This window comes from Xenopus laevis, chromosome 8L, assembly GCF_017654675.1.
Source record: "Xenopus laevis strain J_2021 chromosome 8L, Xenopus_laevis_v10.1, whole genome shotgun sequence".
In the NCBI taxonomy this organism is placed as follows: Eukaryota; Metazoa; Chordata; class Amphibia; order Anura; family Pipidae; genus Xenopus; species Xenopus laevis.
Window position 1 is genome coordinate 37198912 of NC_054385.1, and position 15833 is coordinate 37214744.

The 15833-nt window shown below is 39.9% G+C and overlaps 1 long non-coding RNA gene across 1 annotated transcript; it reads right to left on the minus strand.

Annotated features, from left to right (window-relative positions):
* Positions 1-11222: 11222 nt before the first annotated feature.
* LOC121397021 lies at positions 11223-15181 on the minus strand. The gene is made up of 2 exons (XR_005963353.1): positions 14997-15181; positions 11223-11296 (listed from the first exon to the last, which is right to left on the minus strand). It is a non-coding gene; the product is annotated as an uncharacterized LOC121397021 (long non-coding RNA).
* Between the last annotated feature and the right edge of the window lie 652 nt (positions 15182-15833).

Below are 15833 nucleotides of genomic sequence, written 5' to 3' on the forward strand. Positions count from 1 at the left end.
GGCTAGATATATTGTCAATTTCCCAGCTGCCCCAAGTCATGTGACTTGTGCTCTGATAAACTTCAATCACTCTTTACTACTGTACTGCAAGTTAAAGTGATATCACCCCCTCCCTTTTTCCCCCCAGCAGCCAAACAAAAGAACAATGGGAAGGTAACAGATGGTAACTCCCTAACACAAGATAACAGCTGCCTGGTAGATCTAAGAACAGCACTCAATAGTAAAAACCTATGTCCCACTGAGACACATTCAGTTACATTGAGAAGGAAAAACAGCAGCCTGCCAGAAAGCATTTCTCTCCTAAAGTGCAGGCACAAGTCACATGACTGGGGCAGCTGGGAAATTGACAAAATATCTAGCCCCATGTCAGATTTCAAAATTGAATATAAAAAAATCTGTTTGCTCTTTTGAGAAATGGATTTCAGTGCAGAATTCTGCTGGAGTAGCACTATTAACTGATGCGTTTTGAAAACAACATGTTTTCCGATGACAGGATCCCTTTAAAAATTAATATGGTTAAAAATGCCATATTTTATATACTGAACTTATTGCACCAGCCTAAAGTTTCAGCTTGTCAATAGCAGCAATGATTCAGGACTTCAAACTTGTCATAGGGGTAGGGTTGCCACCTTTTCTGGAAAAAAACACTGGCCTTAGCCCCGCCCAAAGCCCCACCCCAATCCCACCCAAAGCCACACCCCCTGTGCCTAGCAGTCCAACTGAGCAAGCAGCCGCACATACAACACACTCGGCTCCCCCTGCAGTCTGCACTCGCGTCTAAGCTTTAGTCACGCTGACGCCGCCCACACAATCAAATCGTCATCATCACACGAGACGAGCTGAGCTGGGGAATTGGGAGGAGGGGGGAGGGAGCAGCGAAGCTGCTGAAAAGTAAGTGGCTTTTCTCCCCGAAAAACAATTACCGGCCATGTAATTGCCGGTATTATCTTAATACCGGCACCGGCCTCAATACCTGTTTTACCGGCTAGACCGGTAAAATACCGGCCGGGTGGCAACCCTACATAGGGAGTCACCATCTTGGAAAGTGTCTGCGACACTCACATGCTCAGTGGGCTCTGAGCAGCTGTTGAGAAGCTAAACTTAGGAGTTCAAACAGTTCAAATGAGGTTTGTCTGTAATATAAGCTAATGCTACAGGTCTGATTATTAAATTTTGATGCTAATTGCACGGGCTTATGTGCTGCCATGTAGTAATTATCTGTATTAATTACTAACCAGCCTAATATTGTGATTGTATATTCTATGTGTACTGAATATTGTGAGTGGGTCCCTAAGCTCAGTAAGTGACAGCAGCACAGAGCATGTGCAGTGAATCGGCAGAAAAGAAGATGGGGAGCTACTGGGGCATCTTTGGAGACACAGACACTCAGGCCTGGATTTGTAGAAAGGCCACCAAGGCCCAGACCTAGGGCGGCATGATTTTGGGGGTGGCATGCTGCCCAACCACACCCACATTGGTTCAGAATCTCTGGGGATGCGCATGAGATACAATAGTTTTTTTAAATTTCCCGTGTGCCAATCCCCATTGCTCCAGTCCCGATGATGAACATTTGTGCACATTTTAAAGGGAGGGGACGGGGGCGACAAACATCAGCAGGCCTAGGGGTGCCCGCTATGTAAATCCGGACCTCTCTTCACTGCTAAAGGACTGTGGTTGCCTTGGGCTGGTACAGAAGCCCAAAACATAATGTACGACATTTCTAGCTACTTCTTTAGTTAGGCTTTAGTTCTCCTTTAACCAGATCAGGGTGGGGGAACAGGTTTGGGGCCCTATTGGATGGCTGTCTGCTTCACTGCTTGGCTTAGAACTTTGATTGGTAGTTCAGCGGTGTCGCTGCAACCGAGGGGTTAAAAAGCTGAGTGGCGGATGGGGCTTACCCTCTTTCATCGGCAAGCCAGTGTGGGAGGGCGTGCTGTGCTTTTCCTGCCCACCCTCCCCCAATAATATCTGTTACGTTAAATTAAATATTACAAAAACACATCTCATTGGTTTCGTTACAGCTTGCACAGAGGAAAATTCAGGTGAAAGGTAAATTGATTCATTCTGGCTGGTTCATGGCATTTTCTTATTTTGAGCCATTGGTAACACAGCTTACTAAGGCTGACACCATTTGAAATAATTCATAGCGATTGAAAGTTTATTGAGTATTTTACAAATAAAACAAGCTGCGGAATTTGTACCACCTCACTTTGTGTCTAATTGTCATTTTACTTACTTGGGTACGACTGATTCTGATGAACTACCAACCCCAAGAACCGGTTACTTTCTACCCCAAGTTGGTATTACTTAATTAAAGGTAATGCACCAGCCCAGCAGAGCACCATGCTGCCATAAAAATTATGATTGATCCCAATGTTATTAATAGGGGAAAAATATAAATATGTAGGAAGGCCTACAGAAAAGATGGCAATCCTAACTTGTACCCAGCAAGGGATAAGGGAAGAATATGGTGGTGGGTTGCTCTGCTAGATTCTAGGTAACTAGAGGTGCTGTTATTGTGTTGCTTACATTAAATCTTCGATGATACTATTAGCAACCCTTAGAGCTTACACACCGAGCTGTGCAACCAACACATTCCCCAGAAACAGATTCAGAGTCAGGTCTGAAATATCACAATCCATTGCTAACTTACTAATGAAGCTTTATATGGGTCTCAGGTTCCAGTTTATAGCTTCCGGAACTTCCATATAGTGATATACAGAATTAAATGCCTCATAAAACATTCCCGTAATGCTTGATCATTGGTACAAACCGTCAATATCTATGGTTACAGTAAAAGCCTGAATTGCTTCAAAAAGACAATAAATACAAATATGCTGATCAAGTTGTGTGATTCCGATTCATACAAAACAATTTGCTGAATCTTATTTTACCCTGTAACCACATGTGGATTAGACAAGGGTTAATGTGTCAGTCTATGAACCTGCTGGGGTATGATTTTTATTATTCAGACTGCTACAAGCTAGTTGCTGACTGGTTAGTAGTGGGTTAATGGGATGAGCAAAAATGTACCTTGTAACTATGCAGCCTGCTAAGCACATCAATGGTTGTTATTTTTTAGGGGTTGAATGTCGCAGGAACTCCTCTAATTCCCACTTTGTCAAAGAGCGAGTCTGATGAAGGTGGCTTGTATAGCAGATAGGACATAATTATGTTCTAATTATGAGTATACAGCTAAATATAGTGGCGTAACTACTGTCGTGGGTGCAGCTAGTGCACCTGGGCCCCCTGGATCGCACCCAATAGTGTACCCCTGAACCCTGGTAGTTACTCCACTAAAGCTGAAGAGTCAAACATTGAGCCGGAGGAGATGTGAGGGGGAGAGCAGCCAAGGCTGTGCGGGTGACACTTGCAAGGAAAAACCTGACAAACGTAATTATATCCATGGAGAAGTGGCTGTGGTGGACGATCACAGGCATCTCCTCTTCATTCCTCACTCCTGACAGGGAGAAATGCAGAGCAAGCGAGGGGAGGAAAACTCATTAGGATGAGGAAGACATACATGTCAGCATTTCACTCTGCCTGACTTTCACACTGTCCTGATGAGAATTGCACCTATTGACAAATCCCCACGCTGGTGATGCTTAATAACCATTCTGCTAAGACCTGCTGTCTGTGTATTGGGTAATAGAGAGGTGACACTGTTACCAAATATAAACTCTGTTTAACTGAAATGCAATTTACCCAATGCACCACATTAGAAAATGACATCAGTTCTTCCAAACAAAGATAATTCACCTCCAAAGTATTTTTTTAAGCTGACATGTTTTATTGGTTTTCATTACAAAAGAACTTGGGAGGTTGGCTTGTTGCTGTTCACTGCACAAGGAAAAACGATCATCAGTAGTAGCATAAACGTTTGGTAACATATACCAAAAATTACAATAACAATAAGGCGGCGGGGGATCCACCTACTGCGTGGTAAGTAACAGTTGGCATGTAGAAATTGTACATGTTATTATCTATAGTTAGAATGTTGCATCAATTCACCAAAGTATTTTTAAGATCTCTGTGTAGCCCTGCAAGTGATTAAAGTCTCAGGGACCAAGAGTCCCATGGTATATTTTGTATGGCATTATCAAATCAAAACCTAATGGGGGGGGTGTAATATGCTTTGTTAGCTCAAAAAACATTCACCATTGTGAATGTTAGCAACCACATTTGTGTCCTTTTTGACCAATTACAGACGTCAACAACTTCCTCGCTAAGCATGCTACCAAATGGCTTTTCCGAACATTTGGGGGCACATTTACTTAGCTCGAGTGAAGGATTAGAATAAAAAATACTTAGAATTTCGAAGTATTTTTTTGGCTACTTCAACCTTCGACTACGACTTCGACTTCAAATCGAATCAAAGGTCCCCATAGGCTTTCTAGGCAATTTCTGATCGAAGGAAAATCGTTCGATCGATGGACTAAAATCCTTTGAATTGTTCGATTTGAAGGATTTAATCGACCGATTTTTCCTTCGATCGTTCGATCGAACAAATTGCGGTACATCCTTCGACTTCGATATTTGAAGTCGAAGGATTTAACTTCGATGGTCGAATATCGAGGGTTAATTAACCCTCGATATTCGACCCATAGTAAATGTGCCCCTTGCTGTGTATGTAATAAAATTTCGCAATCGCAAACTTTATTTTGCGACAAAATATTTAAAGAAACTCCAGAGCAGGTGTTAACGCTAATCTTTGCTTAGTGAGTTAATATTCACCAGCGAATGATTTTACATTGTGAGCAGCGCTAAACAGTCACTAAAATGCCACTTTAAACATTGCTTGCAATTTTTAATTACATTCCCCCTTTAGGCCGCTAACATTTAATATATCAGACGTTTGTCCCATCATATCAGTGCAGTATAATTGGGATTTTGCTTTAGTGTCATGTTGTCCAGAAACGCTAACTCTCTTTGCTTACTGGGCTACACACTAGAGGTGAATTCATGTGTTGCCAAACTGCACATGATCTGCTTGTAGATAGCATCAGACTGGGGGTCTGGGGCCCACCAGCGCTGCTGCATCAGGGGAACTGGTGTAACTATAGAGGAAGCAGACCCGCAGTCGCAGGGGGGCACGGGGTTTCTTCTATAATGTTGGAATCCCCCTCCCCACCACTATCTTTTTCTTTAAGTTGACGCGTGCGCTTCAGCTAGTGAGCGTGCGGGCAGCAGAGGGGAGAGGGAAGGATTGCATGCTGGAGTCCCTATGGGCACTGGGCCATCCCAATATTTTTCTAGAGGGGGGGCCTGGTGCATGGTTGTTACGCCCCTGCTTAGCGGCTCCCACAACCCCCATTTACCCTCTTCCCTTGGGCCCCCATTTACCATAGTAAATGACCCCTACTAATAAGGAAAATGCAGAGAAAAGTCATTTTGGTATTTCATCAAATGAATGTAGTGTTGCCAGATTTTAGCAAATGAAAAGGTCGACGCTGGGGGATATTTTAATAAGCAGCACCCACAATTTGAAGCATTATCAGGCAAATAAAAAATGGCATTGGGTTTTTAAGATTTTTACATTATATGCAAACAAAATTGGGACTCTGAGACATCTGATTAATGAACTGTCAGGACACTGGGACAAAGTCTCAAAATGGGAATCCAGAAAGAACAGGAGCCCTACATATATGTGGATACCAGGGGCTTAACTACAGAGGAAGCAGACCCTGCGGCTGCTGCTGGGCCCGGGAGGTATAGGGGCCCTAATTCATATTCAATTTCAATAAATATTGGAATATAAAACGGTTCATTTTGGGGGCCCGAAAAAGAATTTTCTGTGGGGCCCAATAATATCTTGTTACTCCACTGGTGGGTACCTCATAAATAAACACCAATAAAGCTACCTGTGTATCCCCAACACTAAAGTCTGGTTCATGACGCTGCTAAATAATTAGTATTGTGCTGAATTTCTGTCCATCCCTTCCACTGTGATTATATGCAATTCTGCATTATTTTGGTAGATATCTTGTACTGATCTCCTACAAATGAAATGCAAGGTAAATTTAGATCTGTTAATGAGCTCCTGCAAGGAGAGGAAACATTTATATAAGAATTTATATAAGGAAACCAAACCACCTGCTGGTAAGCAAACCGAGAAACTCATACAATGTCAACTTAAAGGGAGACTGACATGTGTTTCCTTTCAGTTCTCTTCCCTCCATTATGGAATTCTTTATTATAAACATAATTTTTTTTTTATCCTGGCGAATCATATCCTGGTAGTCCATTCATGCAATTGCACATTATTAATAGGAACATTTGCGTGCATCCGACATTCCACTAAGTTGGGTTGAAGCATAAACAACTTGTCCAGGCCAACCTTTTTAACCATTTGTATATTACTGTACTTTAGTATTAGTGTCAAATTTAAACATATCCTTAGTACTTTTTCCGTATATAATCTGGAAATAGATGACTCTACCCTGGTTGGACCGCCACACTTTATTTAAATTTCTCCCCTTTGATGGAGACCCCAAACCCAGAGCGGGGAGAAATATAACTTTTTGTTTTAATAAATACCATTAGAAATTGTTAATAAAGAGTAAAAATGGTTTAGAAAAAATGAAATAGCAAAGAAAAGACTGCGTCTCACTTTATTGCCCAGGCTGTTCTACACTGACCATTCTCAGGCGCTATCCCACTACTGATCAGCACGGGGGCTTTGACCTGCTCCGTTCCTGACCTGGATCGGTTCACCCCTCTTTAAGCAACCTGGTGATCCCAAGCTCCCCCAGGAACACCATATTGATACTGAACTTAGTGCAGACACCCGATCAACATGGCTCAGGGCAGACTAGAACTCCCGGACTCAAGTGATTCCTCAGCCTTAGCCTCCCAGACAGCAGGATTACAGGCACGCGCCACTGTGCCCGGCGAGAACAAAAGCCTTTTCACTGTAACTAGAGCCTCTCTGATGTGTGGGCGTGGCTTATGTCATTAAATGAGAGAGAGAGAGAACAGGTAAAGGAAGGTGAATTTGAGGTGTAGGTGAGCATTTGTCTTCTAGTACTTTTTAACATTTGGATTGATGCTTATGGACTTAAAATTATAGATGGTGCCAAAAAGGAGCCATTTCCAGGAAATTATACACTTGAATGTTTAACATCAAAAGTCAGAAATCATTAAAACAATGCTCAAGAATTATTTTTGCATTGTGTAATTTAGTTGCCCCTTACTAAGATGCATGAACTCATATTGGTGGCCCAGGCATGTGAGAAGGCACTGAATTGAATACATGGACATTTTTAATTAGGGATGCACCGAATCCAGGATTTGGTTCAGATTTGGCCAGGATTCTGCCTTTTTCAGCAGGATTCAGATTTGGCTGAATCCTTCTACCCGGCCAACTGAATCCGAATCCTAATTTGCATTTGCTAATTAGGGCGGGGAGGGAAATTGCGTGACTTTTGTCACAAAACAAGGAAGTAAAAATGTCTTCCCCTTCCCACACCTAATTTGCAAATTAGGATTCGGATTCGGTTCGGTATGCGGCCAAACCTTTCGCATAGGATTTGGGGGTTCGGCCGAATCCAAAATAGTGGATTCAGTGCAATTGCACATTATTAATAGGAACATTTGCGTGCATCCAACATTCCACTAAGTTGGGTTGGAGCATAAACAACTTGTCCAGGCCCACCTTTTTAACCATTTGTATAATAATGTTTATACTTTAGTATTAGTGTCAAATATCCTTGGTACTTTTTCCGTATATAATCTGGAAATAGATGACTCTACCCTGGTTGGACCTCCACGATTTATTTAAATTTCTCCCCTTTGATGGAGACCCCAAACCATAGAAATGTTCTGCATTTCATTTCCCTTTTTTAGAGCATAAAACCCCATGTAGTATCTGTGCTCCCCTGAAGCAACGAGGAGGTTAAATTGCCTGTTTCTCCAGAAATAAGATCTAAAATAGACCTACAGAGTTTTTTTTCCCCCAGCTGCTGCCCCCTGTTATTTCATATCCAAGCCTAGCATGAGTCTATTCCCCTACATTGTACTGTGCTTTGAAATAGAACAAACCCTGTAACTTGTTCAAAGGCTTTGGGACACGGATCTCGGGAAGGGAGATCAATGAAGCTCTGAACATGAGCTTATTAGGCAGGATTTAACAAAGCTAGCAAGCAATGGCAAGGAAATAAAATGCCTTTTGTGTGTGCCTTGCCATTTGTCCCAGTCTGAGGGGTGAGGGTCATCAAGTTCTATAACACATATATAGATATCTCTAAACCCAGTGTTCAAATAGTCTGTAGAAATAGCACATGGAATCAAAGTAGGAACAAAACACTTTACAATTCAGCCTGAACAGAAAAGACTGTACAGGAATCATTATCTGACTCCTGTTTCCTTCCTCAGTTTCCAAAACCTTGCCGACCCCATCCTATTAGTTGCTGTTAAAAAGATATATCCTTTATTGGAAAAACTGAAAATATATGCTGTTGTAAAACTTTCCATATACTTTTTTTTCTGTAAGTTACAGGGGAAAAAAAAATCATTTTTTATATACAATGTATTTCAATAATAGAGGCCCATTTACCAACATTGTCATTTTTAGTGGTTTTGGAGGTTTTAGAAAGCAGGATTAGATTAAAACCAGAAATGCCACGTAATTTATTAAAATAACCTAATCTGCACAACATTATATGGAATGATATGGAATGATGGAAATTTCACACAACCCACTTTTCCTGGAAACACAAAATTACCCTCAAATTACAAATCAAGAACCCAAATTACCGACAAGTACAACCCCTAGGAGTCACTGCACAAATGTATTGCTGCCGTTCCATCACTTTTGAGATTGAAAACCCAGGACCGACAAAAACCCATTTGATATAAGTCGACTACTTTTACAGTTTATTTTTTATGTATAATTCTACCTATAGAATTTGTGAAACATGTTTGTATACCCTGGAAAATAGTGAAAACCATAAATAAAGAAATGTTTAAAAAACACAGCCTAATATGAAAAGCACAAAGGAATAAACATGCAGAACTAATCTGAATACTACTACAAAAACTTAGTAAAGCTCTAATTTTCTTACACTTACAAACAAATACAAACCTTGGAAACCTCTAAAAACTTGAATTTAGGATTTTGCAATTGGAAAAGGTCAAATTCCACTGACTTTTACAAGAACGTGGCAGCTTTTAAATGACAACGTTTTGTATTACAGGTATAGGATCTGTGATCTGGAAACCCATTATCCAGAAGGCTCTGAATTACAGGAAGCCAGTTTCCCATAATCTGGATTTGTAAAAATAAGTCCTTTTTCTCTGTAATAATAAAACAGTAGCTTGTACTTGATCCCAACTAAGATATAATTAATCCTTATTGGAAGCCAAACCATCCTATTGGGTTTATAATAAACTTAATAGGCTGGTTTTGCTTCCAATAAGGATTAATTATATCTTAGTTGGGATCAAGTACAAGGTACTGTTTTATTAAAGATATAATTAATCCTTATTGGAAGCAAAACCAGCCTTTTGAGTTTATTTAATTTTTAAATGACTTTCTCTGAAACCATGAATGTCATGACATTTATTAAAAGAGTTGAATATAAAAAAAAGGACTAATGAAAATAACGCTGAAAAATTGGAATACCTCAAAACCTCTAAAAATTTTAGCAATTCGGACAGTTCCAAGCGAAAAAAAAAATCTGAAAACCTCTAAAAGTTTGAATTGATTTAAAAAGGTCCAATAGGATCATCAAAGCTCCCATTGACTTCTGAAGGACCTGGCAAAGTTTTGTATTAGAGGTTTTCATCGTTTTTATACTTAATTGATCTCAATTGATCTCAAAATTAAGTTGTTAAAAAAAATAGGAAAACCAGAATTTTTTAGAGATTCGTGCAAAAAAAATTTGATTGTTAGTAAATCAGCTCCTTAAAGTGTGGAGATCCAAATTACGGAAAAAGACCACTTATCCAGGTTCTGAGCATTCTGGATAACAGGTCCCATACCTGTAGTGTTTTTTGGGGTTTTTAAGTTTCATAAATTACACATTTTTTGTGATTTAAAGTAATTAGTATAATAGTCCTAGAGACTACGATTATAGTCCTAGAGACTACGAGAATCTGAATCCTAATTGCATATGCTAATTAGGGCGGGGAGGAAAAATTGCGTGACTTTTTTCACAAAACAAGGAAGTAAAAATGTCTTCCCCTTCCCACACTTAATTTGCAAATAAGGATTCGTATTCTGCTCGGTATTCAGCCGAACCTTTCGCAAAGGATTCAGGGGTTTGGCCGAATCCAAAATAGTGGATTCAGTGCATCCCTATTTTTAATAAATACATGCTGCAGGGTTCAGCTGTGCATTTAAATTTACATTCCGGATCTGTATACCAAGATGTGAAAAGTACAAATAAGGATTTATATTTACACATTGTTTTGACTCCCTTCCCATCCAGTCAGTGTAGTTGTCCAAAGCCCCAGACTCCACTTTGTTGCATCTGTATAAGATCAAGAAATATACACTAAAGATGTAGCCCATCACATAATGTTTATAAAGATATTGTAAATTATATTCTTATATGTGTCACATTCGGATGTCTGTAATGCCATTTATAACTTAAAGAGACATTGACATTATGGTGTACCTACGGATCATGGCACTGCCACTTCTGATATCCCCCCCCCCCCCACTGGTGGTTTTTCACATGCCAACATACACGGCTCACCTCTATCTGCAGTGCCTGTGACCCTCGCTATAGGGACAAAGGGCAACAATGAAAAATGAAAATATAATATGAGCTTCATCTGATGGAGCTTTCTAAACAAAATCAACTGAAAATTCTGTACCCTTTCTGAAAGTAATCCAGTTACTCTTCGGTAATCCCCCTTTAGAAATTTTTCTCTCTCAGTCACATACATCATCATCATTTATTTATATAGCACCAGCATATTGTGTAGCGCTTTACATTAATTTATAACCAAAAATAATCTTACAAAAATGTAACAAACAGGGGTTTACAGAGTAAGAATAGGATTACAGGGCCCCATTCACAAAAGTTTACAATCTAAAGAACCCGCTCTGGCTATTAACTGATGAAGTCAAATGAAAGTATTAAAAAGAGAGCGAGGAGAAATATAACTATATTTTAAAGAAATACCATTAGAAACTGTTAATAAAGGGTAAAAAACGGTTTCGTAAAAATGTAAAAGCAAAGACAAGACTGCGTCTCACTTTATTGCCCAGGCTGTTCTACACTGACCATTCTCAGGCGCTATCCCACTACTGATCAGCACGGGGGCTTTGACCTGCTCCGTTCCCGACCTGGATCGGTTCACCCCTCTTTGGACAACCTCTCTGATGTGTGGGGGTGGCTTATGTCATTATGCTGATTGAGAGACCCCTGCTGAACAGAAGATGAATTATAGAGCATTGTTATTGGTTTGACAAAGAGAGAGAGAGAACAGGTAAATTCAGAGACACACTCTGCTATTTCGGGAGATTAGCAACAAATCGCTTTTTCTTCGGGCGACTAATTTCCCCAAACTGCCTTCCCGTCTGCTAGAATGTAAATCGGCGGCGGGATGGCACTTCGAACACTTCGTTTTCCGAAGTCGCCCAAAGTTGCCTCACAAGGAATCTTCAAGCAACTTCGGAAAACCAAAGTGATCCGAGTGTCTTCCCGCCAGCGATTTACATTCTAGTTGGTGGTAGTTCGGGAGATTAGTCGCCCAGAAGAAGCGATTTGTTGCTGGACGACTAGTCTCCTGAAATAGCACCGTGTGTCTCTGCCCTAAAGGAAGGTGAATCTGAGGTGTAGGTGAGTATTTGTTATCATTTCAAACTACTAGTTTCAGTCTTCAAGTACTTAACATTTGGATTGATACTTATGGACTGAAAATTATATATGGTGCCAATAAAGGAGCCATTTGCAGGAAATTATACACTTGTTTAACATCAATAGTCAGAAATCATTAGTTGAAAACTAATGTTCAAGAATTGTTTTTGCATTGTACAATTTATTACTAAGCTGCACAAATTCATTTAGTCACCAGTGGTGTAACTTATCGGGTGCAGAGTTTGCACCCAGAAAATTGCACCCAGACCCATCCATCCCCCTGGCTCTATCAGAAACATGCGGCATGACAATACAACATGGAAAAAGAATGGAAGTTTCAAGTATGAGCCCAGTTGTGTGTTGGCAGGGTGTGGTGGCCTGGGTGCAATCCTGGTCCATGCATCTCCACCGGTAGTGGCAAAACTATCCCATTGGATTTATTTGATGTTGTTGTAAATGATAGGAATATCCCTTATTCAGAAAACCCCAGGTTTTCTCATCCCATACCTGTATTTCCCCCTCACTAAGACTGGGTTGAAGGCACATTATAAGTGCTACTAAGCACCTGTATGTATAAATACTTATAAAGAAAGATTTGGGGATTACGGCCAAAAACTGACTGCAGATATAGTGTCAGCAAATAACTAACATAATTATTATATAGAAAAGAAGCACTTTTAACACAATTGCTCACAATGAAAGAAAATAGAGTTGAAATAAATCTCAGTATACTATAACTACAAAACTTTTGACACTTTCCAACATTTCTTCCTATGTTCAACCCGTGCATTGCCTCCTGTCACTTCCACTGCTTGAGAATTCCAGTCACATCAAGATCCCTCTCTCCATTACATGCACCTTGCCTTCTCATCCACTGACCAACTTCCCAGGAATGGATTTAATGCCGTAGCTAACATCTTGTAATTACCACTGTCCAAAAAGCCTCCCTGGACTTTCCCCATGCAAGGAATTTTTTGGGTTATTAGATCAATGGAAAATACATGGGGACGACTAATAAATACATGTTGCAGGGTTGTGCTGAGCATTTAAATTCAATTTAAATCAGTGTGGCCCTTCAAGTGATCTGGTTACCCTAGCACTGATACACCCTAAAATACAGACAGATGCATGCCATTTTCACCAGGAGACGGTGAAATATACATGTTTTTTTTTTACACAAAAGCTTACAATCTAAAGAACCAGCTCTGGCTATTCATTGATGAAATCAAATGAAAATTTTTAAAAGAGAGCGAGGAGAAATATACCTGTTTTTTTTAAAGAAATACCATTCGAAACTGTTAATAAAGGGTAAAAATGGTTTGGAAAAAATGAAATAGCAAAGAAAAGACTGCGTCTCACTTTATTGCCCAGGCTGTTCTACACTGACCATTCTCAGGCGCTATCCCACTACTGATCAGCACAGGGGCTTTGACATGCTCCGTTTCCGACCTGGATCGGTTCACCCCTCTTTAGACAACCTGGTGATCTCAAGCTCCCCCAGGAACACCATATTGATACTGAACTTAGTGTGGACACCTGATCAACATGGCTCAGGGCAGACTAGAACTCCCGGACTCAAATGATACCTCAGCCTTAGCCTCCCAGACAGCAGGATTACAGGCACGCGCCACTGTGCCCGGCGAGAACAAAAGCCTTCTCACTGTAACTAGAGCCTCTCTGATGTCAGAGACCCCTACTGAACAAAAGATGAACTACAGAGCATTGTTCATTTGCAAAAAAAAAAATAAAGGATTATTGGTTAAACATGTAAATATATTTAAATATATATAATAGGAATTGTACCCCCCTGTAAAATATAATGATTTTAGCAGTCGCCTCCAAGTTTGCAGGTTCTGCTTCCTCTGTAGTTACGACCCTGGTTCATCATTATCTGCAAGTAAAAATAACATAAAAGAAAATCACCAAAACAAAGTAATGAAGTAATCACATTGCACTATTATGAGAATATAATTATATTGAAGATAGACTTTTGTGAGATTGATTAAATGCTATATTGTTTTCCACCTACGACTACAGGCTTTTTTCTTTACATGTTCCATATAGAAGTAAAGGCAACTGAGAACAGCAATTCTTCATGGTGGGATGTTTGGGTATATTATAGATCTTCATCATTTTCTCCTTTTTGGGAGGTTAGAAAAAGTGAAGAAGGGTTAGTAATTCATCAGGTTGAAAGAAAGTTTCCCTTTGAATACAAATCTAATTCCTCTGTGCTTTTCCCCTTCTTTCTGTGGCAACTGGCAAGTCTCAATAATATCCAGCAGGTATTGTCTATCATTTTGGTGGTAAAAAACATAAGAAACATTTGGAGGGGAACTTTTTAATCTCACTGACAGGTGAGTGCAATTTTATTAGCATTCAAATGTAAGATAATTCATTAAGGAGTAAAGTCAATCAATTGCAATCGGGATAGAAAAAATATACACAGTCCCCATTAAAAGCAGAGGAGTGTAGGGCCACTGATCCTTTTAGAATCTGGATAAATTGATAAGTGAGAAGCACAAGAAGCCACACTATTTAATTATGGTCTTGTTCCCTGCTTTGTAAAGCCAATACAGAATCCACAGGCAGACAAGAAGGATTAGCTTCTCAACAGTAGACTTTCCACAGATACATTCCCCAAAGTAGGCTTGTGTGAATATATTGCCTGCTGGAGATAGAGAGAGAACAGATAAAGGAAAGGTGAATTTGAGGTGTATCACCTTGTGAGTATTTATCATTTCAAACTACTATTCTCAGTATTCAACTACTTTTTAAAGGGGTGGTTCACCTTTAAGTTAACTCTTAGTATATTATAGAATGGCTAATTCTAAGCAACATACAACTGGTCTTCACTTTTTTTATAGTTTCTGAATTATTTGCCAGCTTCTGCTGTCTTTTTCCAGCTTTCAAATGAGGGTCACTTACAAGCTAAAGAACCCGCTCTGGCTATTAATTAATGAAGTCAAATGAAAATATTAAAAAGAGAGTGGGAAGAAATATAACTTTTTTTTTTAATATATACCATTAGAAACTGTTAATAAAGGGTAAAAAATGGTTTCGTAAAAATGCAATAGAACAGAAAAGACTGCGTCTCACTTTATTGCCCAGGCTGTTTTACACTGACCATTCTCAGGCGCTATCCCACTACTGATCAGCACGGGGGCTTTGACCTGCTCCGTTTCCGACCTGGATCGGTTCACCCCTCTTTATACAACCTGGTGATCCCAAGCTCCCCCAGGAACACCATATTGATACTGAACTTAGTGTGGACACCTGATCAACATGGCTCAGGGTAGACTAGAACTCCCAGACTCAAGTGATTCCTCAGCCTTAGCCTCCCAGACAGCAGGATTACAGGCACACGCCACTGTGCCCGGCGAGAACAAAAGCCTTTTCACTGTAACTAGAGCCTCTCTGATGTGTGGGTGTGGCTTATGTTATTATCTGATTGAGAGACCCCTACTGAACAATGAATTACAGAGCATTGTTATTGGTTATTGGTTTGAGAGAGAGAGAACAGGTAAAGGAAGATGAATTTGAGGTTTAGGTGAGTATTTGTCTTTTAGTACTCTTTAACATTTGGATTGATGCTTATGGACTTAAAATTATACATGGTGCCAAAAAGGACCCATTTTCAGGAAATTATACACTTGAATGTTTAACATCAATAGTCAGAAATCATTAAAACAATGTTCAAGAATTATTTTTGCATTGTGTAATTTAGTTGCCCCTTACTAAGATGCATGAACTCATATTGGTGGCCGTACGTTGAAAGTATGAGTCCATGCATGTGAGAAGGCACTGAATTGAATACATGGACATTTTTAATTAGGGATGTGCCGAATCCAGGATTCGGTTCAGATTTGGCCAGGATTTGGTCTTTTTCAGCAGGATTCGGATTTGGCCGAAGTGAATCTGAATTCTAATTTGCATATGCTAATTAGGACGAGGAAGGATATTGCGTGACTTTTTGTCACAAAACAAGGAAGTAAAAATGTCTTCCCCTTCCCACACCGATTCTTA